Source organism: Crotalus tigris, unplaced genomic scaffold, assembly GCF_016545835.1.
Source record: "Crotalus tigris isolate CLP2741 ecotype Arizona unplaced genomic scaffold, ASM1654583v1 scf7180000017611.44802233496:7321179, whole genome shotgun sequence".
In the NCBI taxonomy this organism is placed as follows: domain Eukaryota; kingdom Metazoa; phylum Chordata; class Lepidosauria; order Squamata; family Viperidae; genus Crotalus; species Crotalus tigris.
In genome coordinates this window covers 5,607,237-5,624,653 of record NW_024096511.1, presented here as the reverse complement: position 1 = coordinate 5,624,653, position 17,417 = coordinate 5,607,237, and the positions used below count along the sequence as shown (strand labels likewise).

The 17,417-nt window shown below is 39.1% G+C and overlaps 1 protein-coding gene across 2 annotated transcripts in view; it reads left to right on the top strand.

Moving 5' to 3' along the window:
- RSPO3 (R-spondin 3) overlaps window positions 1-17,417 on the top strand; it is a 56,274-nt gene that overhangs the window by 15,196 nt on the left and 23,661 nt on the right. The window lies entirely within an intron of this gene.

Sequence of the window (17,417 nt, the reverse complement as noted above, 5' to 3'; positions counted from 1 at the left end):
GACCAAACAGCCACTCAGCTCAACCTTCATCCTAGCTATCCCAATGCTTGGGGGAAGAGCTGAGTCTTCACAACCCTCCAGAATGCTAAAAGCATAGAGAGCCCTCCGATCTCAGGTGGAAGGCTGTCCCAAAGGGCTGGGGTGCCACCTAGAAGGCACAAATTCAGGAATTTTTTTTATTTTGGAATAGGCTAATCCCTGCACTTTTATTGCCTATTGGGCTGAGATAGAAGTGCTCATCATGATTTTCCAAGCTTTTCTTTCTTACAGCTTCTGTTAGAGGTCTTGTCATTAGCATAAGGATTATCATGTTTATCTAGCCCATAAAATATATTTGTGACAAAGAGGCCCTTTGCAAATTTCTATCTTGTGCATTAATTGTGACCTTTCCTGGAAGAGGAGGGTATATTCACTTCCACTTCCACTTTCACCTTCATCACCCCTCAACTGAAAGTGGGACTGCCCTTGAAGAATATTTGGAAGTTATAGCTGGACCAGAATGTGTTGACTCAGATAGTTATGAGTGCCCTTCCGTATAAAAACCTCTACTTCAAGAACTGTTTTGGTTGCCAGTTGGCTTCAAGGAGCTGGTAATCATCTTTAAAACTCTTCATGGTTCAGGATCTGGATATTTGCTGGTCTGCCTTCTCGCAGTGACATCTGTCCATCAAACATTAGCAACTCAGAACTAAATCTATCTAAAGTTAAGTTCTGCTGAATTACCTAATTTTAATATAGATAATAAAAACTAAATTTCATTGAAGTTCACCATTATTATTCTCCATGCTGGGAATTGATTGCCACTGGAATTTAACAAGGGGTCCATTTTGTTTTTCACTTCAGTAGATATCACTAAACTGGAATTTTGGAATAGTGTAAAATTAATATGCACCAACCAACATGAAAATGTATAATATTAACACTTAAACAACAAAGGAAATACCCAAAGCCCCAGGAGAAACCAGCTGTAGGGGCCTCTGTTACTTTCACGAATCGAAGGGACTCTCCCTAAAATATTTTTACTGTTGTCTAAAGTACAATTTCTTTTTCTTAAGCCATAAATATATTCCTCATGCTGTAAATAAGTGGTTTAAAAGCATCATAAAATTAATATATAAGAATAAATCTTAACAACCTAATGTCAGGTCAGAAGTATAAATCTTATCTAATTTGCTAGGTCAGAAGGGGAAACATAGTTTTTAGTGAAAAAAATAGCAAGCATGTTACACACACACACACACACACACACACACACAAACACACTCTCTCTCTCTCTCTCTCTCTCTCTCTCTCTCTCTCTCTCTCTCCTCTCTCAAAATACAGTATGCTGTTGCCAATAAGATTATTTAAATGGTCTCCATTTAGAATTTCTAAAAGAAAAATAAACATGTGGAATAGAATTAATTTATAAAACTCTCTAAGGTTTATCTTGGCAGAATTCTTTTCAGCAGTGAGATTTTTCTCTCCCTTGCTTTCTTCCAGGCATACACATTTATTTTCATCTCTCTCTTCTCATAAAATGGTCACATTATTTAGCTATAATAGAGCAACAGTAAATTATTTTAGACCTAATAGGAGAAGCCATAGTTTTTCAATGCAGAAAGCTCTCGTTTCATTTGAAATGGAATTTGCTACCACAAGGAGTCCCACTCAGACCAATCTTCATTGATTTCAGTAAGCTTTGAAATTGGATTCATGCTTTCATCTTTCCAAGAAATCATTACAAGGCTTGAATAACATTAAGCCCATATTGAAGAGTTTTGTGGGATCTGCAAATGGGTCAGTTCTCGTCTTTCCACCTATGAAATTCTTGCCACATGGAATATGTCTAGAGTTTATTTCTTGTATTGCAATTGGCATTCCAACATAAACCTAAAATATGACATGGGAAGAACTGTCTATATTTCTCCTCACATTCAAAACTCTATTTAAAGTTAATCAATCTACATGTCTGTGTCTATAGGATTATTCAGATACTTCAAATGGCAAATCTTAAACCCCTATTTTGAAGTTTGTGTTCTAGTCTGATGTATCACAGTACAAACATACCCATTATGCTGTTTTCTTTTAAGGTAAAGTAACATTATACAAAGTACAGAAAAGGTCTATGAAATAGTAAACAAAGAAATTAAGTCACACAATAGGAGAAAGAAAATGTAGTAGAGATAAAACTAAAACAAATTCATTGCATTTCCCTGTAATTTTTATATTTGCAAACTGTACTTCTTTCCACTAGGCCCATACACTTCATACATTTCATACATTTTCATTAAAATTCTGGTTTTTTTAGAGGATCTTATCAATTCCATCCAGCCATGACTTTCTCAGTATTCTCCTTAACTTATTGGCTTGTCTTTCATATACTTATTTTGTGGTTCAGTCCACATTTATGATCAAATCACCACAATATACTTCTTTTATGTATGTCACTATCTTTGTTCCAATGTTCATAACTTCATCTACCTATTGTAGGCTTTCCTCATCTCAGAATAACTTCTAGAAGTTCACCCCATTTTTCCTATTATCATCTACTTTGATCTGATTCCTCATCTCAGAATAACTTCTAGAAGTTCACCCCATTTTTCCTATTATACTCTACTTTGATCTGATTCCTCATCTCAGAATAACTGACTCCCTTGTCCACAACTCGTCCGGGTCCCTGGTTGCGGCCTGGAATGAGGCGGCGTCCAGGGCCCTGGATCGAATTGCGCCTTTGCGACCTCTCTGTGGTGGTGGTCCCCAGAGGGCCCCTTGGTTTACTGAGGAGCTCCGGGAGATGAAGCGCCACAAGAGACGTCTAGAGCGATGTTGGATGGCCAGTAACTCTGAATCTGACCGATCACTATTAAGAGCCTATCTTAGGACTTATTTAGTGGCGATAAGGGCGGCAAAGCGTGTTCACTTTTCCGCACTTATTGCGTCCGCAGAATCTCGCCCGGCCGCCTTGTTTAGGGTGACCCGCTCCCTTCTTAAAGTGGAGGAGGCGGAGGAACCCTTGCAGGGGAGAGCTGAGGAGTTTGTTCAGTTTCTGTCGGACAAAATCGCTCAGATTCAGAGAGACCTGGACTCCGACTGGGCAGTGCCAGCCGAGTTGCCAGGGGCTGGTCTTAGTCATGTTATCTGGAGCGAGTTTGAGCCTGTGACCCCTGATGAAGTGGACAAGGCCGTGAGGGCAATGAATGCCGCCACCTGTTTATTGGACCCGTGCCCCTCCTGGCTGGTTTCTGCCAGTAGGGAGGTGACACGAGGCTGGCTCCAGGCGATAATCAATGCCTCCTTGATGGAGGGGTCTTTCCCGCAACCTTTAAAGGAAGCGGTGGTGAGGCCCCTCCTCAAGAAGCCTTCCCTGGACCCAGCTGTTTTGAAGAACTTTCGTCCCGTCTCCAACCTCCCCTTTGTGGGGAAGGTTGTAGAGAAGGTGGTGGCGTCTCAACTCTTGCGATCCTTGGAGGAAACCAATTATCTGGACCCTTTTCAATCTGGTTTCAGGCCCGGCTACAGCACTGAGACTGCTTTGGTCGCACTGACCGATGACCTCTGGCGAGCCTGGGATAGGGGTTATTCCTCTATCCTGGTGCTTCTTGACCTCTCAGCGGCTTTCGATACCATCGACTATGGTATCCTTCTGCGTCGTCTCGGAGAGGTGGGGGTGGGCGGCACAGTATTGCGGTGGTTCTCCTCCTACCTCTCTGTCGGTCGCAGTCGGTGTTGGCGGGCGGACAGAGATCGACCCCTAGTCGCCTCGATTATGGGGTGCCTCAGGGCTCGGTCCTGTCCCCCCTCCTTTTTAACATCTACATGAAACTGCTGGGTGAGATCATTCGGCGACACGGGGTGAGGTATCATCAGTATGCGGATGATACCCAATTGTATATCTCCACCCCGTGTCCTTTCAGTGAAGCAGTCGATGTGATGTGCCGGTGCCTGGAAGATGTGAGGGTCTGGATGGGGGTGAACAGGCTTAGACTCAACCCTGACAAGACCGAGTGGCTCTGGGTCTTGCCTCCCAAAGGTCAACTGGATGGTCCATCTTTAGTCCTGGGGGGGGCAAATTTACCTCCCTCAGTGCAGGCACGCAACTTGGGTGTCCTCCTGGACTCACAGCTAAATTTGGAACAACATCTATCGGCTGTGGCCAGGGGGACCTTTCCACAGGTTCGCCTAGTGCACCAGTTGTGGCCTTATTTGGGCCGGGAGGCTTTACTCACAGTCACTCATGCCCTTGTCACCTTAAGACTGGATTACTGTAACGTGCTCTACATGGGGCTACCCTTGAAGGGCATTCGGAGACTGCAGTTGGTTCAGAACGCAGCCGCGAGAGCGATTGTGGGCGCGCCAAGGTACGCCCACGTGTCACCTATCCTCCGCGAGCTGCACTGGCTTCCTGTGGGTCTCCGGACGCAATTCAAGGTGTTGGTTATCACCTTCAAAGCCCTTCATGGCATAGGGCCAGGTTACTTACAGGACCGCATTCTGCCGCACAGCTCCCAGAGACCGGTGAGGTCCCATAGATTGGGCCTCCTTCAGGTCCCGTCGGCCAGACAATGTCGGCTGGCGGGCCCTCGGGGAAGGGCCTTTTCTGTGGTGGCTCCGACCTGGTGGAATCAACTTCCCCCCGAGGTTCGAACTACTCCCACCCTGCCGGCCTTTAAGAAAGCCGTTAAAACTCTCCTGTTCCGGCAGGCCTGGGGCTGATGTCCCCGGGGGGCCGGGATATGATCAGACTCGCGGTATGACTGGATTATTTTATTCTTTTATGACTGTTTTTAACCTTGTACGCCGCCCTGAGTCCTTTGGGATTGGGCGGCATATAAATATTTGTAAATAAATAAATAAATAAACTTCTAGAAGTTCACCCCATTTTTCCTATTATAATCTATTTTGATCTGATACATTAATTTTCAGATCCATACTTCCTGTTGTATCATGGAATCTATCTGACATTTTTTTCCAAATTATTTGGATTTTCAGTTTACACTATTGAATCGTTTCCATAAGTCAATAATCAACATACCTCTAAAGTTATTACAAGCACTAATTAGACATTTATAAATAAATATTTTAAATATCCAAGGGGATGTTAAATATCTTTGTTTTAATCTCTGCTCAGTATTGAACCATTTGTTCGCTATTCCATTTATTCTCATGCACGGTTTACAGCCATCATGAATTGTTCTTATCATATACAACGGACCTTTTATTACATACTCATGGAAAATATTTCAAAACATACTTCTTCTCTTTATTATATGCTTTCTCTAAATCAACAAACATACAATAATAATTCTTTCTTTCATTCATACATTTCTCAATGACCTACTTAAGAGCAAAATTCTGCACATCCGTTACTGGCATAAACCTTCATTGTACATCCCAATATTTTCTTATTGTTGCCTCTTGTAGCTTTTCAACTAGAATTCATCCAAACATTTTTTTTCTGGTCTGCTTAACAAAATAATCACTTTGTAGGTTTTGCCCTGAAACTTGCTTCCATTCCTTTCAGGGAATAGCATTCTTCCAATAGTCAAAAACAGATACTGACTTCACACACATGTTAAATAAGTCACACAGCACTTAAGAAAACCACAATCATAACACTTCTCCAATTACACACTCTACACCTGCAGCCCAGTCATTTTTAAAACACTCACTGCATTTAGTATTTGTTTTTTGTCCTTTTTTCTTTTGACAGTAAAACTTCTTTCAATTTTATTCTTAACATAGCACTATTATTCCTATTCTCCTCTCTAAAATATATTTCCAGCGTTCTCTCACTTCAGTTTTATTCCAAATGACTTAATCCCTTTTATTTTTAATCCCATTTACTTTTACAGAGGCTTCTTGGCTAGCCCTCCTCACCCAATTTCAAAACTATCTTTATTTCCATTAAAACATCATGCATTTTCTCTATCTCCTTTAATCCTTTTTTTCCTTCCTTTGAATACATTCTTTGAAGCTATCATTCATCCTCATGTTGATGGTAATTATTCTCTTATAATCATATTTTTCCTATTCACAGCCTTTTTCATTTCCTTATTTCATCCAGCATCTTTTTTCATTCTTCCCAGTCTAACTCCATGCCTTTCTATGTTTTGCTGTGGTCAAACTAGGCTCACCTAAAGCAATCAGATGACTTTGAAGATTCAACTTAAGGTTCCTTTCCCTCTGACTACTCAGGGCCAATTTAGTTTGCAATAAAGGTTTTCTTACAGAGGCACTAAGCAGTTTCTATGTATGTGGAGATGGGCATCTCATAGGTTTGATACTGAATGCAGATCATATGTTTATGGAAGGGGGCAAAGACCTTCTTATCCTCTGATTCTTCATTCTTGTTGTTGTTTTTTACTTCTTTCTTTTTCTTCCATGTTAAGTCTTTTTTAAGTACTGATCTAATGTCATATTACACATTCAGGACCTCTCATTAACCTTGTATTCTTCACTAATTTTCTCAATATTTCATTATGACAAAAATCAAGCTTTTAGATTTATATTCAAGTAGACTTATACTCACATCATATTTTCAAAACACCCATTTTCAAAGCAGATGCTCACCAGTCACTATTTATGCTTGAATCTCTTAATGGTCCAGTCATTTTTCTATATCTCTGATCTTATTCCCATACATTAATTCATGTCATCTAAAGTATTTTCCCACTCGTGGATCACGTTAATTCAGAATATTTATCATTTTTTCACTCAAAACTCATTTCTGATCATTTCATTATGGTCATTCATGGAATATAACATACAACTAACATTAGCCTGTGGATTCCTACTTTCAAACACCCACAACAACTACTTAAGATAGCCCCATCTCATTTCATTCAAAATTAAATGTCCACTGTCACAAACTTACATGTATTTATCAACTCCATTCCCAAGAATCAGTCCACTTTCATTCAGTTTGATTACACCCTTCCCTGTCTCTTAATTATATAATCACCCAGTGTAACTATTTTTATTTATTTCATTTTTGTTATTTAATTGCTCTTTATCATGTACTCTTCATGTTCAAATCACAATCTCTCATATGTTGTGGTTGCCAACTGATGGGCTCTTCTGTCTGTCATGATTGTTGAAGCATTCACAGAAGATTTTTTAATAGAAAAAACAGATTTAAATGAAAAGAAAATTCAATAAACTGATTTCACTGAAGCTTATTTCTCAATAAACAAATATGACGTTGTGCCTTCTTGGGATGTTGAAATCACTGCCAAAGTTTATTGAGCAAAAGTCAAGACAATTAGATATGTGTCTACTTGAACCCACCAAACTAAACAAAGCCATATATGGTGGATCCCATGGACTTGCTAAAGACCTTTGCTTAGGTTTTCTGTCTGGGGCTTTAAAAATAAGTGAGAGTGTCAATATGTATCTAAAAAACCATAATACATAGTGGACTGTTTTCAGTTCAGTGGGTCTGACTGTTCAATTTTTGTAATAAAGCTAAATGATTGCATTAAGTCTTATTTCTTTCACAAATAAGCAACATAAAAAAAATTTGAAATAGAATTACAGGATTTTGTGGTATGTACAGGAATAAGAATAGAAGGTTTAAACTAAAAAATGTCCCTACTATTATTTCTGTGGCTTCTATAAAAAAACTATGCGTAACAAAAACTTAGAAGGCTGTAAGAGAAACTTGCTACTGGTGTTTCCTAATGCAAATGGTATGAATTGAATGACTCCCCTATAATTTGAGAACCGATGAGGAAATATATAACATTTAACAATGGAAGTTGTTAAATTTTTAACCGAGTATTTCAACTTAGCTTTTGGTTACAGTGGTGCACAGTCAGTGATTTCATAATGCTTTCCTAATATTGCATTTTTTTACATTGTGCAAATAATGAATGACATCTGTAAAGTCAACTCAAGCAAGAGCTAATAACAATTGATATAGACCTTTATATATATTTTTAGAAATGATCACTGAAAGAAACACAGAATGCTTATTTCCCCTGCATTATTTAGTTCAGGTTGCACATATGAATCTATAACCAATGTCTTGTTTTAAACATGGTTTATGAGCAATCATCTGTTCACATTCAATAGGTAAGATATAAAACATGCTTTACAAGGCAACAGTAGCTCAATTCATATATAATGTAAAAGCAAAACTAGTCAATTCGTACTTTGGCTTGGTATAGATGGGGCAAAAGCTTTGTATTACCTGATCATTTTATAAATAAATAAACAGAAACTGCCACGCTGCAAAACAACTGTATTTACTTGCAGAAATAACTTTAGTCCTATGAAGCTCTTACTGGGAGCGTCTGAAGAAGCTTATTCATTTGGTGGTAGATGCGTGTTTGTAATTAACTATAACCACCAGGACAACACTTTTGCTAGTATGTTGATCACATCTACACTACGTTGCAGATCTGCCTCAAAATTATTGCATATCCTTGGCATAACATGAGGTATGGATGCACTCATACTCTAACATCTGAGAGGCTCTAACATGTGAAAGGAAACTGTGGTTTGCCACTATATAATTCTGCCTTTTGAAGACTAGACCAACATCCTTTCCTTACTCCATTCTTTTTCCATGCCTTGGACGATGATTGCATCTGCTTCTGATTTGAAATCAGGAGTAAGCAATTTTTTCTGACAAGGGTGCACAGATTGCATTGCTGGTGATGTGAGAGCATCAGGGTGAATATATTCCTCTTTGGGGCTTTCAGGTTTTGTGGGTATTTTTTTCAATAATGTCTTTAAGCTCTGCAAGGCTCAAGGAGAAAATTGGATTTATTTTGGATTTTCAAGGACCTAAATTCTAAATTGGGTTAGATCAGTGGTGTCAAACTCAATTTCACTGAGGGCCACATCAGCATTGCGGTTGCCCTCAGGGGGCTGGGTGGGTGTGGCCATGGTGGGTGCGCCTACTGGGTTGGTGTGGATGGAGTGAGTGTGGCCTATTGGGTGGGTGTGGCCAGCTCTATATCGTTCACATCAAGGGTGCCTGTGGGGGCCTAGGCATGGGTGGGACAGATCTGAGCGTCTCTGGCAGAAGGGGGTGGGACCAGGGCAAGTGCCAAGGCATGGTCCACTGGAGGAGCCTCACTATTCCTCTCAGGCCATGCGGGGGGGGGCTTATGGAGCTAAGACTAAATGCGTTTCAGCATAGATGGCCACCACAAAATTGTACATTGGCTCCCAGCTGGCCTGGGCCAGGGCCAAGACAGTGGGGGCCATTCCCTGTTTCCAGGATAGCTTCGCGGGCCACATGAAACCACTTCACGGGCCGCATCCGGTCCCCAGGCCTTGTGTTTGACATGTCTGGGTTAGATAATCTGAAATCAGATTGGAAATTTAGAGTTCTGTTTCATGAGAATCAGTTTCTCTTTCCATCTATCAAATTGTTTATTAAATTGGAATTTTCAAAGTAGTTCATAATTGCTACAGAAAAGGAATGTTGTGAATTCCAGAATATTCAAGCACTTGGGAATATCCAACAGGTAGTATATACAGGATAGAAGTAATAGATTAATTAGGCATCTGTTGTAGTAACAACATTATTATTTCTTGGAGGCAGCTGAAGGAGTTATAGAAAGAGGAATAAAGAAACCAGGTGGTAAAACCTTAGCAGTATCATGAAATCAGACCCAAACCATTCTTTCTGCAGTGCCATGGTGGATGTTTTTCCTCCTTGGTTAATGTCATGCTGACAGGATACAAGTACAGCCAAAAATAGTATAGCCAGTAGTACAGTAGTTCAGTAGTACAGCCTATTATAAGCGGTATACTCATGAATCAAGGGGATGCCATTCAACATTGACCTTGAATGAATACAAACTAAAGATTAGCAAATGGGAAAAAGGTTTTTTTATGACAGCATTGTGTGATGCTGTTCAAGGGTGGGTAGATAGCACCTCAATAGCCAATTTAAACACTCTTCCCAGTAACATAAGGACAGAGAGCAAAACCACGTTAGGAACATTGGCATGGTTCTTAATTAACCAGGTATAGAGATATTGTATGTGTATTCTGTCTGAATGGTAACTACCTATTAAAAACAAGACGGGTTGGTACAATCTAACTAATTAATCTGCTTTTTCACAATGTGCAGCTGCCAAACTTGTCTGAATCAGAACTTACTAACTAAAATCTCATTGTTGATTTTATAATCCTTTCCATTTCTGCATAGAAGATTACAGTCTGATTGAATTTGGGGGATAGATAACTGTTAAAAGTATACACAGGGGTGCTATTTATTTATTTATTTATTAAATTTATATAGCAACCCCTCTTGCCAAAATGACATTTTGTGCAGAACATAGCTCTATTTTGTGAGCTTTTCATTCAAATAAGCCCCAAGATACATTGACTTAATCAAATACCTTTATCTTAGCCTCCTTGTGCATATATGTATGTGTGGATGCACATAACTTTGCCAAAATGAATTCCTATAAATTTTAGAAGAACAAGGAGGAATGTACGGAGGGGGAAAAGAACTGTTCATTCATTCTGTAGACAGAAAATTCTTCTCAGTTTATTTATATGAAATATTCTTGGATGGAAAGCAAACCACTGGCGGCTCATGTGGCTGATCTGGAGGTTATTTCTGTTGTGCCAAAGAAATTAATAGACTGAATAAATTTTGCATCCTTCCATGGTGGATTTCTCTTAATCTTGAAACAGTTTCTCAACAAATTCAGGATGCATGGGGGGGAGGCAGTATAATTTTCATACTCAATGAGTCTAGTATATTCTCTTTAATATAGAACTGCATGTGGAATATTCATGTATATTTTTTTCATAATATTGGATATTTTCAGTTAAGGATATAATTTTTTATAGACCCATACAATATTATAGATTCTTAGAACATAGAATAATGGGCAGGAAGAGACCTCCAAGCTCTTCTATTCCAACCCCCTGCTCAAGGCAGGAAACCTTATACCACCTGGACAAATAGCTATCCAGTCTATTTTTGAAAACCTCCAGTGATGCAGCACCCACAACTTCAAGAGGCAAGCTATTCCATTAATTAATTATTCTCACTGTCAGAAAAATTCTCCTTACTTCTAGGTTAGATCTGTCTTCAACAAGCTTCCAGCCATTATTTCTTGTCCTGTCCTCTGTTGCTTTGGATAAGTCTCTGTTTATCCTTCAGACCCTTCATCATATTTGTTGCTCTTCTCTGCACACTTTCTAGGGTCTCGGAGTCTTTTTTATATTGTGGTAACCAGAACTGTATTCCAAATGTGTGGCCTCACTAGTGTAACATAAAGTGGCATTATTACTTCTCATGACCTTGATGTTATCTCTCTGTTGATGTAGCCCTGGGCTGCATTGGCTTTTTTGGCAGCTGCAGCCACTGCTGGCTCATACTTAAGTGACATCTAGAGTTCTCTATCACAGTTACTACTGTTGAGCCAGGGTACCACCTATTTTTTTCCCTATGCATTTGGTTTTTCCTGCCTTAAGTGAAGGAGCTTACTTTTATCACTGGTGAACTGCAAATTGTTGGACAGGGCCCAATGCTCAAGTCTGTCAAGAGCCGTCTGAATCTTCAGTCTATCTTCCAAAGTGTTAACAATCCCCTCCCCCAATCTTGTTAAGACATAGGTTGTGGTCTACTTTGTCAAATGCCTTATTGAAGTTCAAGTATACTATATTTATAGCATTTCATTGGTCCATTAATTTAATCACTTTATCAAAAAAGAATATACGTTTTGCCTGGCATGATGTATTTTTAACAAACCCATGCTGGCTTCTAGTAAATCACCTTGTTCATTTCTAGGTGTTCACAAATCTTGTCTTATACCTCTATAAATTGGAATGGCTTTGAATAAATATTCCCAAGGCATACCTCTGATTCTTAGTGAGGTACTTGAGTAAAGTGATTAAATAAGTCAGAGCAGCCTTTTATCAATATTAGACTGTCTCAGACTGCCCCACAGTCTATCCCTTGGTATTAAGTCAAAAGCAGATTTAAAATTAACAGTGACAAAAAAAGGAATCTCAAGGGACCACTGAATATTTTTCTGTTAAATGATAGAGAACCACATATTGATCTAATGCTGATCATTCCCCTATAAATCCAGCCGGTTCTTCAGCAATATTATTTTGTACCCAGTCTACCAATTATACCTATAAAAATCTGGCATAAAGATTATTTTTTGTGTAATGGCACAACAATAGTCTGATTCCAATCAGATGGAAATTGGATGTGTTGTTAATATGTGTGAATATATTAACAACTGTGTTAACCAATTGTAAACTAGGCCCCATCAATCTTTGCTTTTCTTTATGAATTCTACAGGCATGTAATCACCTCCAGATGATTTACCTGGTTCTAATTGGACAATACTGTAAATTCTTTAATCTCAGCTATGGATATTGGTGACCAATCCAGGAGGTCACTGCAAAGGGGATCACAGATTTCTTTTTAAAGATGTAATTGAAGTAATCCTTTCATTTCTCTGCAGATATTTGTGTGAAAGGGCTAAAACCTTTATCTATAAGGGATTGATTAAATGTCAAAACCAAATGGCATTAAGTTTTGCTGCTGAAATTAAATGCCTCTAATTCTAAAGTAAAAACGAAACAAATCACATTGTGGTTTAATATAATGTACTAAACCAGCAAAAGCTTTGACTTATTTTCTTCCTCTCAGTCCATATTATTAGAAATCATTAAATCAGCATTTCCCAATCTTTCTGGATTGGCGGCCTGGCATGGGGAGGGGAAGAGGGGATGGTTTTCTGCGAGGGGCAGACGCACACACACACACACAGCTTCATTTGTGTGAGTGATGGGTACACATACCCACAGCTTGCACAACTGGGGCTGTGAGCACCAGTGCCCACCGCTTGTGCAAGTTGGGCTGTGTGCCCACACACATCTGAGTTGTGAATAGTGCACGGCCCACTAGTGGGCCACAGCCTATAGGTTGGGGACCCCTGATTTAATTTATTTATGCATTCACACTACTTATGGAAACTAAAATAGGAGGACAAAGCCAGGAATATATAGCCCTCATCACTGGCTATCTTGGCCGGTGCTAAATGGAAGTAGGAGTTCAGCAATATCTGGAGCACTGCATGTTCCTGTCACATGCCTTCAGAGAATTTAAGTGTCTAGAGATATGATGAGAAGACCAATTACCTTGGAATGTATATTTTACCAGATTCTACCTTAAGCTTTCCTTTGCAAATTTAACATTAGGCTTGTAGTGTATGGTTGGTTACTAATTTAAATTGGAGGATAAACAATTTCTCTCTTGAGGATGAAAGTTCGTTCTCTGAGCTTGAGGGTTGGTTTCTGAACATTTTGTTACCAGGCTAGATAACATCTTCAGTGGTGTTTAGTGGATGTCTGTGTCAGTGTTCTACTTTTTATAAGGGCCTCAGGCATGAGTGTGTCAAGTGAGGGTCTTGTGATGGGGAAATTATAACAGATCAGGGTCATTGGAAGGTGAACTGCTGGGGACAGTCAAATGCCACGATCTCAATTCTCTAATAGCTACCCACACTGACATCAAACAATGCCAGTTCAATTGGAGCAACACTAAAATCATTGGCCATGCTATCGCCCACCATGCTCAGGAGTTCATTGAAGCCTGGCACTCCACTAGCAATTCCATTAACAGGCATACTGATCTACAACCAGCATACAAACCCCTCAGAATCCAAATCATTCGAACAGCCATCCAGGGACAGCACCAACCCTCAAGCCCCCCCCTCCCCTTCCAAGTCACCTTCCAATGACCCTGACCTGACATAGTCTCCCCATCACAAGACCCATTACCAGCCTCCCACTGATAACTCACTCCTGACCCACTGATAATTCACAAATCCTCCAAAAACCATGACTTCAAGTACCTCCCCACCACAAGCCTCTCTCTGATGACTCACACCTGGCCCATCACAAGACCCTCACTTGACACACATCCACACCTGAAGCCCTTATCAATAGAAGAGCCCTGATACAGACATTCTCTAAAAGCTGCTGAAGATGTTACCCAGCCTGGTAACAAAATGTTCGGAAACCAACCCACAAGTTCAGAGAACGAACCTTCACACTCATCCTATACCCGAGCTACAGTTATTCATCACCATTGCAATTTCTCTCTTGTTTACAAATTAATAGCTACATAAAACAATTGCAGGTTATATTGAAAGAGAATGACTCCATAGCTGGAGTCAATGATCTTCATGCTTTTTGAAACAGAAGCTTAAGTAATATTTTCCATCTTATTTCAACATACGCCTAGTTGTCGTTTGCATGATGCTGTACTTTTACAGCAGTTAAATAGATGATGCAACAGGATGGGTACTGCCCACCATTTTTTGGCCACTTTTAGCTACTGCCTTCTCTCCAATTCATTGTGGTGGGCAAGAAGGGGTATGACTCTTTGAAGTCATATTTACGCCTTCCTCCCATATAACCAGCAGAGCACGTTGTAGATGGTTGCCACATTGGCTAATGTGAGAAGAGAATTTCCCACATGCAACACGCAACCATGGCTGCTGGTTTTGTTTTTTTTTACAGATTTTGTCATTCTGTCCTGGTGAGTATAGGTTCATGAGGTGATTCAGGAAATGGGTGAGGGCTCCTAGTAAAAGCAGGAGGGAACTACGTGGTAGTATCCTAATATGGTTAACTTCACTAAGACTCTTTTCTCTAGGCCAAAGGCAAGTCAAAGACTGGAATCTGGGACATAGCTGTTTCACTGTGAACCTCCACAATCATTTTTTGAGCAGGAAAAATAATGATTAGCTGAACAAGAAAATAAAAGAGGAAATGATGATTTCATTTTCATACCTATGAATGGCTGCTCCCCTTACTTTCTTTTCTTTCTTTTGCAAAAGAACGATCCAAGCTGTGTAGCAAATTGGCTTCATAGACAAAGGAGGAAGTCCGAACAATCTAATCTAACAATCAAACATTTTGTTATTTAATCATAACTGTCCACTATTATACCCAAACCATGAATGTTTAATTTGATACTCAAGTTTAAATTAAAATGCTTCCGATGCATGTAGCTGAAGGCATATAAACTAGAAAAGTTAAACAGTTTGTCTTCTTGGGGAAAAAAGGCTGTTATCATTTGGTCCTCATTTTTCTTTTTTATTAGGAAATTCTGTGCTTATGCCAACATAAGCTTTTGGGCAATCTTTTGAAAAAAATAATGTTGTGGAAGAATTTATGAGCTAAAGTTACCAATAAATTAGTTACTATCTCAATACCATGATGTTTGTTCGTATTTGCAGTATTCTATAATTCAAAAGCTTGGATTAATTTTTTTAGAGAGCTATACTAAAATTCTGAAAAGAGTATTTCACAGTAGACAGAATTGCCAAACTGCACGTGGTGACTTATACAGGCAGAACCAATGATAAAATTTCTAATCTCCTCATCTAATCTCTTGATGAGGAATTGCCTGAATAGAAAAATATGATACAATTATTTATGGCTGATTTATTCAAATATGTCGCCAGAGCCACATGGGTTAACTTCAGAACAAAACAGTTTTTAATAACTTAATATGTACATGTGTGAATAAAACCTAAGCCTTCAGAAAATAAATTGTTAAGTTATAAAATGGTACAACTACAAAAAAAGAACTTTATTCCATCTCCTAAATACTTTGATTTTAGTTCTTGTGAAGACATTTTTTTAAAAAAAATAATAATTATTTTTTACTTGGTAGCCTTAATCATTTTTGAGATAGTCCTTGCTAATGGCAACAAATAAGTCTTTATATTCTAAAGCCGATGCTATAGTTCAATGCTAAACTTACTAAACTGAAACCAAGTTACAGTTGTGAATCAAAAACCATGTGGTAGAGGATCAGGACTGTGAGGCCCCTGAAGTCTGTGATATGTAGTAAGTCAGTGTCATCTTTAGAATGTATGATTAAATTATCTCTGACATATTGATTCTTGTACTTTTCTTTAATTCCAAAGTATTCTTTTTTTTCTCCTTCCGTTCAATTACATCTAATTCTTAGAGACTGCATGGACAAGTCTCTGCAGTTTTCTTGGTAAGATTTTTCAGAGGTGTTCCCTCCTTCCCAGGGCTGAGAGAGGATGACTGGCCCAAGGCGACCCAGCTGGACTCATATTGAAGGTGGGATTAGAACTCACAATTTGTGGGTTTCTAGCCTGATGCCTTCATCACTACACCAAACCTGCTCTCAAAATATTCATGTCAAGTCTCAAAAATGTGCTCTTAAATGCATTCAGAAACAAGCTTCAAGTCTGCACTAAAATTAAGTTACATTTTAAAAAAAACATTGTATGTTTTTTTTCTTCTTCTTAAATGCATTATATGTAAGATAAAAATGTTCCTGGAGGAATAAGCATATAATAGTTTCAGACAGATAAAATTGTGGCTTTCATGAAACATCCATTTCACTGATTATATTGAAATAGGAACAGACAACTCTTGGTGATTATATTTAATGAATATTATGGGGCAAGGAAGATAAGGGCTTCTTTGGTAGGACAATGGCAAAAAAAGGAAGTGAATTTTTTTCTTTAGTTTTTTTTTTTCTAGTGTGAGACCATGTGTGTAATGTCTGGCAGTTTTATTTGTGTCAGCTCTTATTTTATTCTAAAACTACATTTTCCAGGTATTTTCTACTTAGAAGCAGCAGAAAACTGAAAACTCTTGATGCGTATGGTTAAAAATGAAATTCATTCTATTTTGTCTGCTATTAAGATTCTGAAGAAACAAATCTAGAAAGTATAAATTCACAGTTAAAGTATTAGATATCATAGACCTTTCATATTTTTGTTCTGCTACTTTGACTAAAGATAATGTATTAAGATAATAGAAAAATCTTATGAATATGTTTATTTTTAGATCTTATTGGTATTGATTGAGTGTTCATGAAGCTACAGAGAATTCAAGAAATCCTTACCAGTTTTTTTTCATTTACCTTCCATGACTTCTGATGATTTACTGAACAATTCCAAGCAAGCTTATATTAAAGCAGAACATGCTTTAGATTTTCAAGGATTTAGTTCTATTTTAATCATCTGAATACAGAAGCAAAATGCAATAAATAAATACATAATAGATACATAGACTATGAAATGAGACTATGAAATGGGAGCCAGTTTGTTGTAGTGGTTAAATCAGACATGTCAAACACAAGGCCCGGGGGCCAGATGTGGCCCGCGAAGTGGTTTCACGTGGCCCACGAAGCTATCCTGGAAACAGTGAGGGAACGGCCCCCTCTGCCTTGGTCCAGGCCAGCTGGGAGCCAATGTACAATTTTGTGGTGGCCATCTAGGCTGAAACGCATTTAGTCTTAGCTCCATAAGCCGCCCCCCATGGCCTGAGAGGAACAGTGAGGCTCCTCCAGTGGACCATGCCTTGGCACTTGCCCTGGTCCCACCCCCTTCTGCCAGAGACCCTCAGATCTGTCCCACTCCTGGCCAGGCCCCCACAGGCAC